This window comes from Triticum dicoccoides, chromosome 4A (assembly GCF_002162155.2).
Source record: "Triticum dicoccoides isolate Atlit2015 ecotype Zavitan chromosome 4A, WEW_v2.0, whole genome shotgun sequence".
Taxonomy (NCBI): Eukaryota; Viridiplantae; Streptophyta; class Magnoliopsida; order Poales; family Poaceae; genus Triticum; species Triticum dicoccoides.
This window is the reverse complement of record NC_041386.1, coordinates 96,794,279-96,802,421: the sequence shown is the minus strand read 5'-3', so window position 1 is coordinate 96,802,421 and position 8,143 is coordinate 96,794,279.

The window sequence follows — 8,143 nt, the reverse complement described above, 5'->3', positions numbered from 1 at the left end:
TCATTATCTTCACATACTTTTCATGCATGATGAATTGTCATCATAAGTTGAAGATGATCTCCACAAGTACAACCTGCCATGTGCATTTGCATACCAAAAGCAAATTACTTATATGCACATCTTCAGGGGGGAGCCTTTTCCACTTATGAAGACAATAACCTATCCTATACAATTTCACATATTTTATTCCCCGTTGAAAACTTCAACTAGTTTGTCATCAATCACCAAAAAGGGGGAGATTGGAAGTGCATCTAGTGCCACCCCTAGTTGGTTTTGGAGTATTGACGACAAACCTAGTGGAGGGACTAATGTGTTTGTGAGAATTGCAGGATAACACAGGTAGAAGTCCCTCATTGATTCGGTTTTCCTACCAGAGATGACCCCTAAAAATGTAAGAAGACATTGAAGTCAAAGGTGGTATGTGAAGACATTCACATTGAAGACTATGACATGAGAAGACATCGCGTGAAGACTATGGAGCGCGAAGACTTAGTTCTTTCATCGTTCTTTTTCTTCTTTGTTGAGTCATAGGAACCACCGTACTGTTAAGTGGGGTCCAAGAGAACCAGTCAGAATGACTAAAGTGATGCCTAACCAAAATCCTATGTCTTCGAGTGAAGACTATGAGAGCAAATCTTGTCTAGAGTTGGATAAGTCAGCTTTGCTTGTAGCCCAAGTACAGTTGTTGTGTGTGTTTGAAATCTGACCGTTGGAACACGTGTCAGTTCCTTAGTGACCCAGGGTCATTTCGGACAAATCAGGTCGGGTTGCCTAGTGGCTATAAATAGCCCACCCCCTACAACCATAAACGGTTGGCTGCTCAGAGTTAGAGTACGGCTTTTGTCGTTTGAGAGCAACCCACCTCGAAGCCTTTGAGAGAGAATTCCTTGCGAGGATAAATCCCTAAACACCCAGAGCCAAAGAGTGTTAGGCATCACTTAAGTCTTCATGTCTGTGTGATCTGAAGACTTATTACACTTGAGGACTGTGAATCCTCCAGCCGGTTAGGCATCGCGTTCTGAGCATCCAAGAGTCATTGTGGATCGCCGGTGAACGAAGTCTGTGAAGGTTTGGAAGTCTACCTTGAAGACTTACCAGAGTTATTGGGCGAGGACTGGGTGTCCTTAGCTCAAGGGGAATAAGGTGAAGACGAGGTCTTCTGAGTTGAATCTCAGCCTCCCTAACCAGACGTACAGTTGTCACAGCAACTAGAACTGGTCCAACAAATCACTGTCTTCAACGAGTCATTGGTTTCATCCTTCCCTTCCCTTTGCTTACTGTTGGTTCTTGTGAAGTCATTGTATGATTGCATTATCTTTTGTCTTCACTGAGTGACTACTTGTTCTGATTGGCTTCACAATATCTTCCTACCTGATCCTTACTGCCTAGCTGCTATTAGTCATTATGCTTTCACTTCATTGAATACTTGACTATGGTTTGCCTAGCGTAGTCTACCTTCTGCTGTATGGTAATAGGTTTATTTCTATCGTTTGTCTTCGAAACTTCCATGTTTTGAAGACATTCATAAAAATTGCCTATTCACCCCCCCTCTAGTCGATCACTAGCACTTTCAAGTAACAACATGTCAAAGAACCATGGTACTTCGGATATCAAGGACGGCAATAGCAGGTCACGTCGCAACAAACATAAGCGCCGCATTAACAATGATAATACTGAAGATACGACAGTCAATGCTGGATTCAAAGGCTCTAAACCCGGTCAGCGGAAAAAGCCATTCAAAAGAAGCACTCCGGGCCCGTCCAGTTTGGACCATATACTCGATCGCTCGTGTCAAATACACGGCACCCCCGACAAGTCAGCCAACCTCACCAACAGGGATTGTTGGGTGTTCAAGCAGGCCGGCAAGTTAATTGTCGAAGACAAAGATAAGGGGCCACAAAGCGATGACGAGGAAGAGCCCCGGCAGCCGAACACCGGAGGACAGAAGAGGTTCCCCCCACAAGTGTGGACGGTGAACATGATATACGCAACCCACATCCCCAAGAGGGAGCGGAAGCGTGCGCTCAGGGACGTATATGTGTTGGAGCCAGGCGCCCCAAAGTTCAACCCATGGTCCTCCTGTCCGATCACCTTCGATCGCAGGGACCACCCCACTAGTATCCGTCATGGAGGATTCGCCGCACTGGTCCTAGACCCAATCATTGACGGATTTCACCTCACTCGAGTCCTTATGGATGGCGGCAGCTGCCTGAACCTGGTTTATCAGGACACAGTGCGCAAAATGGGTATAGACCCCTCAAGGATCAAACCCACAAAAACAACCTTTAAAGGCGTCATTCCAGGTGTAGAGGCCCATTGCACAGGCTCAATTACACTGGAAGTGGTCTTCGGATCCCCGGATAACTTTCGAAGCAAAGAATTAATCTTCGATATAGTCCCGTTCCGCAGTGGTTATCATGCACTGCTCGGACGAACCGCATTTGCGAGATTCAATGCGGTACCGCATTATGCATACCTCAAGCTCAAGATGCCAGGACCTCGTGGGGTTATCACAGTTAATGGAAACACAGAGCGCTCTCTCCGCACGGAGGAGCACACTACGGCACTCGCAACAGAAGCGCAAAGCAGCCTCTCAAGGCAATCCACCAGTTCGGTGTTTCAAGACCCGGACACCTTCAAACGCGCTCGGAGTAATCGGCAACTAGACCGCCTGGCACGGTCTGAGCTCGCGTAGCAATGCGGCCCCCACCCCGGCCCAAGCCAAACGGCGAAATTCATGCCACGCATACATAATTACGCATTAAAAATACCATGGGCATAGGTCGGGAGGGGGGCACAACTACGACACGCTCCAAGACGCGGCCTAAACCGCACTAGGGGCTTCCCGCTTTGTTATTTTTCTCTTTCAGGACTTTAATCTCTGGAAACCTTGTCCGGCAGCATGATTGCCGAACACATGATGCAGCAACCAAGAGAGGCAGAAAGCTACGTCACACCATGGAACTCCTAGGTGGATTACGATAGCGAGTGAAATATTTTCTTTAATACTATTCCTCAGCTTGCCCTTGGAAGGGACATAGTCCTACTTTTTGCTTATCGCACTATCTGTATCATTCTGCTTTAACGCACCTCTTTGAATAAACAACACATAACATTACGACTATTATTGCATTCTTGTTTTATATATATGTGATCATTAATGACACCCTGCAAACGTACACTTTGGTACGGCCAACACACTAGGGGCTTAAGTACCCCACAATATGGTGTGAGAAGTCCAAACACTTTCACAAGTGCGGCACCCTGAACTTATAGCATTATATGCATCAGCTCCGAATCATGTCTTTGGTCAAATGTTGGGTTTGCCCGGCTCCTATGTTTTGGTACCTTACGTTCCGCTCATCGGCTAAGGTAGCGCTAGGAGAACTACTGCGATTGTGCCCCGGTTCTGCTGGGCTAGGCACCTCAGTAGAGAAAGCTAAAACTGACTGTCATGATAAGGCGAGAGACTGGTCGCTGTTCGGCGAGGTTTCGAGTCCCTATAGACTTATGCCGCTTAGAGCGAGGAGCCGGTCCTAACCGGCTTAAAGGTGTGTATAGCGCCCCGAATTCGGCCTTCCGAATACCAAGGGCTTCGCCGAAATTTAAAATTATAGAATTCTATGGCTAAGTGAGAGTGATAAAGCATTATTAGTCGGGTTGCCTTGTTCGTTGTGCTGAGCACCTCCCTCGAAGGACCCAAACATGGGAACAAGAGTGCTCAGGTTTATCCCGAACACCCCAGCACTCGTAGCATGGGGGCAGAAGCCGAGGACTAGCCATCTCTCATATTGGATAAATAGCCAAACAGAAGGTAATATTTAAATTCAAACAAGCGTTGCATAGCGCATATGAAACAAGTTTTCATCATACAGGATCACATGAGCAAGTTTACTCAAATATTACATCCTTTGAACATTTGTCCGCTACAAGACGGGCACCCTTCAGGACACCCTCATAATAAATTTCAGGGGTGCGATGCTCCTTGCCCTGCGGCGGTCCCTCCTTGATCAGCTTCACGGCGTCTAGCTTGGCCCATTGCACCTTCACGCGGGCAAAAGCCCGGCGTGCACCTTCGATGCAGACAGACCGCTTGACGACCTCCAGCCGTGGGCAGGCGTCCACAAGCCGCCTCACAAGGCCGAAGTAGCTGTTCGGAAGGGCGTCGCGAGGCCACAGCCGGACTATAAATCCCTTCATGGCCTGTTCGGCTGCTTTGTGTAGCTCGACCAGCTGCTTCAGCTGGTGGCTCATAGGCACCGGCTGTTCGGTCCCAGTATACTGAGACTAGAACAACTTCTCTGTTGAGCTCCCCTCCTCGGCCTGGTAAAACTGTGTGGCATCTGTCATGCTGCGGGGAAAATCTGCGAATGCTCTTGGAGAGCTCCGGATTTGGGTAAGTACTAGGTAATTTACTTTCACATGCTTGCTTTGCATATAGAATGCCTTACCCGCCGCTATTTTCTTCATCGCGTCAATCTCCTGGAGGGCCTTTTGGGCTTCGGTCTTGGCACTTTTTGTGCTCTCGAGGGCCACAGCAAGCTCAGACTCTCGCGTCTTCGAGTCAAGCTCCAACGCCTCGTGCTTCGTCTCGAGAGCCTGGAGCTCTTGCTACACCTCGCCCACCCGAGCCTCTTGCTTTTCCCGCTCGGTGCGCTCCATGGCCGCTTTATCTTCGGCCTTGGACAGCGCTTGCTTTAGGGTCGCCACTTCGGTCGCGGCCCCTGGCAAACATACGATGATCCTATCATTTTGCAATCGCGTCTTCTTTTATATATACATATATATAGACAGGGTATTACTTACCTTTGTTCTCCTCGAGCTGCCTCTTGGCAAGGCCAAGCTCGTCCTTGGACCCTTTAAGGTCCTGCTTCAGTGCAGCGACCTCCGCAGTCAGTGTGGCAAATGCCAGCAGCAAAACCTGCATACGCATATTGACATACTTATATTAGACTCCTGCGATATTGTTTGATCCTCTGTTCGGCTTTTCTTTGTAACACCGAACAGAGCATCAGGGGCTACTGTCTATGTGGTAATATTTTTCCTATATTTTAACACTTACCTCAAAGCCTGTTAGAAGGCTGGCACAGGCTTCAGTCAATCCGCTCTGGGCGGATTGAACCTTCTGGACCACCGCACTCATAATAGTACAGTGCTCCTCGTCGATGGAAGCGTTGCGAAGCGCTTCCAGCAGATTGTCCGGTGCCTCTGGATGGACAGAGGTCACCGGCACAGGCGTCTTGCCCCTCTTGGAAGGAGGCCGCTTGCCCAAGTCCAGAACCACTAGAGGTTCCGGCACGGTGTTCGGCTGAGGGCCGAATTTGGAGCCCTCAGGGGCCTTGTCCCCCTGCCCCCGGAGTCCGGAAGGTCGCCTTGAGGCGCCTCCGGGACTGTCTCCCCTCGACCCGATGCCTCTTGAGACAATACCTCGGTGTCGTCCGCAGGGCAGGGGAGGTGGCGGTCGGAAGTGGGTCGCTATCCATATCCGACGAGCCCAGGGAGCCATCCGATGATACATCGATACGGGCTCGTGGCGGCCCGCATAATCATATTCGGCGTTAGGGGAAGCGGTGCGCAAAAGGATACTATGAGTTACTCTGGTATCCGAATACTTACGACCTCCCCAGGGGCTTGGCCCTGGGTAACCACTCGTCTTCGCCTTCGGCGGCAGTGGTGGAACTGTCCGGAAGGAGAGTCCTTCACTTCTTGGACCCTCCAGCCTCCCTAGTTGGGGCGGCCTTCCTTTTCTTATCTCCCCCAACTACAGGGGGAGTATCTTCTTCTTCTTCCTCGTCTTCGGGGGAGGAGTGTGCCGCAGAGTCATCGAACGGTGAGTCCGATGACGCCTGGCGTCGGGAACTCTTTCGGGTTCCCTTGGCCTTCTTGGTCTTCTCCGGCACCTTGTAAGGAGCCGGAGTCAGCATCTCCGTCAGGAGAGCGCCCGCGGTGTCTTCGGGCAATGGGGCTGGACAGTTAATCTGCCCCGACGTCTCCACCCAGTCCTGTCAAAGGCATGGAGATCAGACCCCGCACATGATTAAGCTAGGGGAAATATATATCCTACGGGACGTATTGAACTCACCGGACGCGCTAGGCGCTTTGCGCTTAGCCCGCGGTCCCCGGCGAGAGAAGGAGGGACCTCGGCGCCCTTGAACAGCACCTTCTAGACGTCCTTGTGCATCGTATCGAAGAGCTCGCTCAGAGTCTGGTGCTGGGCCGGGTCGAACTCCCACAAGTTAAAATCCCGTTGTTGACACGGGAGGATCCGGCGGATGAGCATGACCTGGACTATGTTGACAAGCTTGAGCTTCTTGCTTACCATACTCCGGATACATTTCTGGAGTCCATCCAGCTCCACCGATGAACCCCACGACAAGCCCTTCTCTTTCCAGGAAGTGAGCCATGTAGGGAATCCAGATCGAAACTCGGGGGCCGCCGTCCATTTGGCGTCGCGCGGCTCAGTGATGTAGAACCACGCCGATTGCCACCCCTTTATGGTCTCCACAAAGGAGCCTTCAAGCCATATAACATTGGGCATCTTGCCCACCATGGCTCCACCGCATTCTGCTTGTTGGCCTCCCACCACCTTTGGCTTGATATTGAAGGTCTTTAACCACAGGCCGAAGTGGGGCCGGATGCGAAGGAAAGCCTCACACACGGCGATGAACACCGAAATGTTGAGGACGAAGTTCGGGGCCAGATCATGAAAGTCCAGCCCGTAGTAGAACATGAGACCACGAACGAATGGATGGAGGGGAAACCCCAGTCCGCGGAGGAAGTGGTGGAGGAAAACTACCCTCTCATGAGGTTCCGGGGTAGGGATGATCTGCCCCGCAGCGGGCAGTCGATGTGCGATATTCGCGGCTAAGTATCCGGCTCCGCGCAGCTTCTTGATATGCCCCTCCATGATGGAGGAAGCCATCCATTTGCCTCCCGCTCCGGACATGTTTGGAGAAGATTGAAGGAAAGGATGTGGACTTGGGTGTTGGAGCTCGAGTGCACGAAAATGGATGAGCAAAGGAGGAAGAAGACGTGGATGAAGAGGTGAATCCTTATCCCTTTATATGGGCGGACGAAACTATGCGTCCCCACTAGCCTGGTAAAACTCGCTTATCCCCCAAGCGCCGTAATTGATGGCGCGGTTGGGTTACCCACGCCCGTATTGATGAGAATCCCATGATAAGGGGACACGATCTCTGCTTTGACAAGACGTGTCAAAAAACTGGCTCGCGTTATGTGCAGGGCTAGTCAAAGGAAACGGTTCGAATAATCACCGAGCCATGACATAATGTCGTGTTGCCAAAATAAGTCAACAAATTAGATTTGTGGAAATATTATTCTCTCTATGGTGGAATGTGGAACTTATTTTCTAGGGTCGGACACTATCCTTGTATTCAAATTCTTCCATGATGTATTCGGAGGAGGAACCCGCCTTGGAATGCCGAAGACAATACTGCACGCCGGACTCATCGTCATTGAAAGCCTGGTTCAGGGGATACTGAGGGAGTCCTAGATTAGGGGGTCTCCGGACAGCCAGACAATATCCTTTGGCCGGACTGTTGGACTATGAAGATACAAGATTGAAGACTTCGTCCCGTGTCCTAATGGGACTCTCCTTGGCGTGGAAGGCAAGCTAGGCAATACAGATATGTATATCTCCTCCTTTGTAACCGACCTTGTGTAACCCTAGCCCTATCCGGTCTATATAAACCGGAGGGTTTTAGTCTGTAGGACAACAACAATAACATACAATCATACCATAGGCTAGCTTCTAGGGTTTAGCCTCTCTGATATCGTGGTAGATCTACTCTTGTACTACCCATATCATCAATACTAATCAAGCAGGACGTAGGGTTTTACCTCCATCAAGAGGGCCCGAACCTGGGTAAAACATCGTGTTCCCTGCCTCCTGTTACCATCCACCTAGATGCACAGTTCGGGACCCCCTACACGAGATCCGCCGGTTTTGACACCGACACCATCCTCTTTGGTTCGCAGGGTACTTGGACGTTTCTGCTGAGCTGTTTGGAAGAAATAGAACGAGCCGGTGCAACAGCCTCGGCAAGCCAAGGTTGCCGGGGGCTGCAGATACAAGAATCCAACTGCGGCAAGCCAAGGCTACCGGGGGCTGCAGATTCAGATA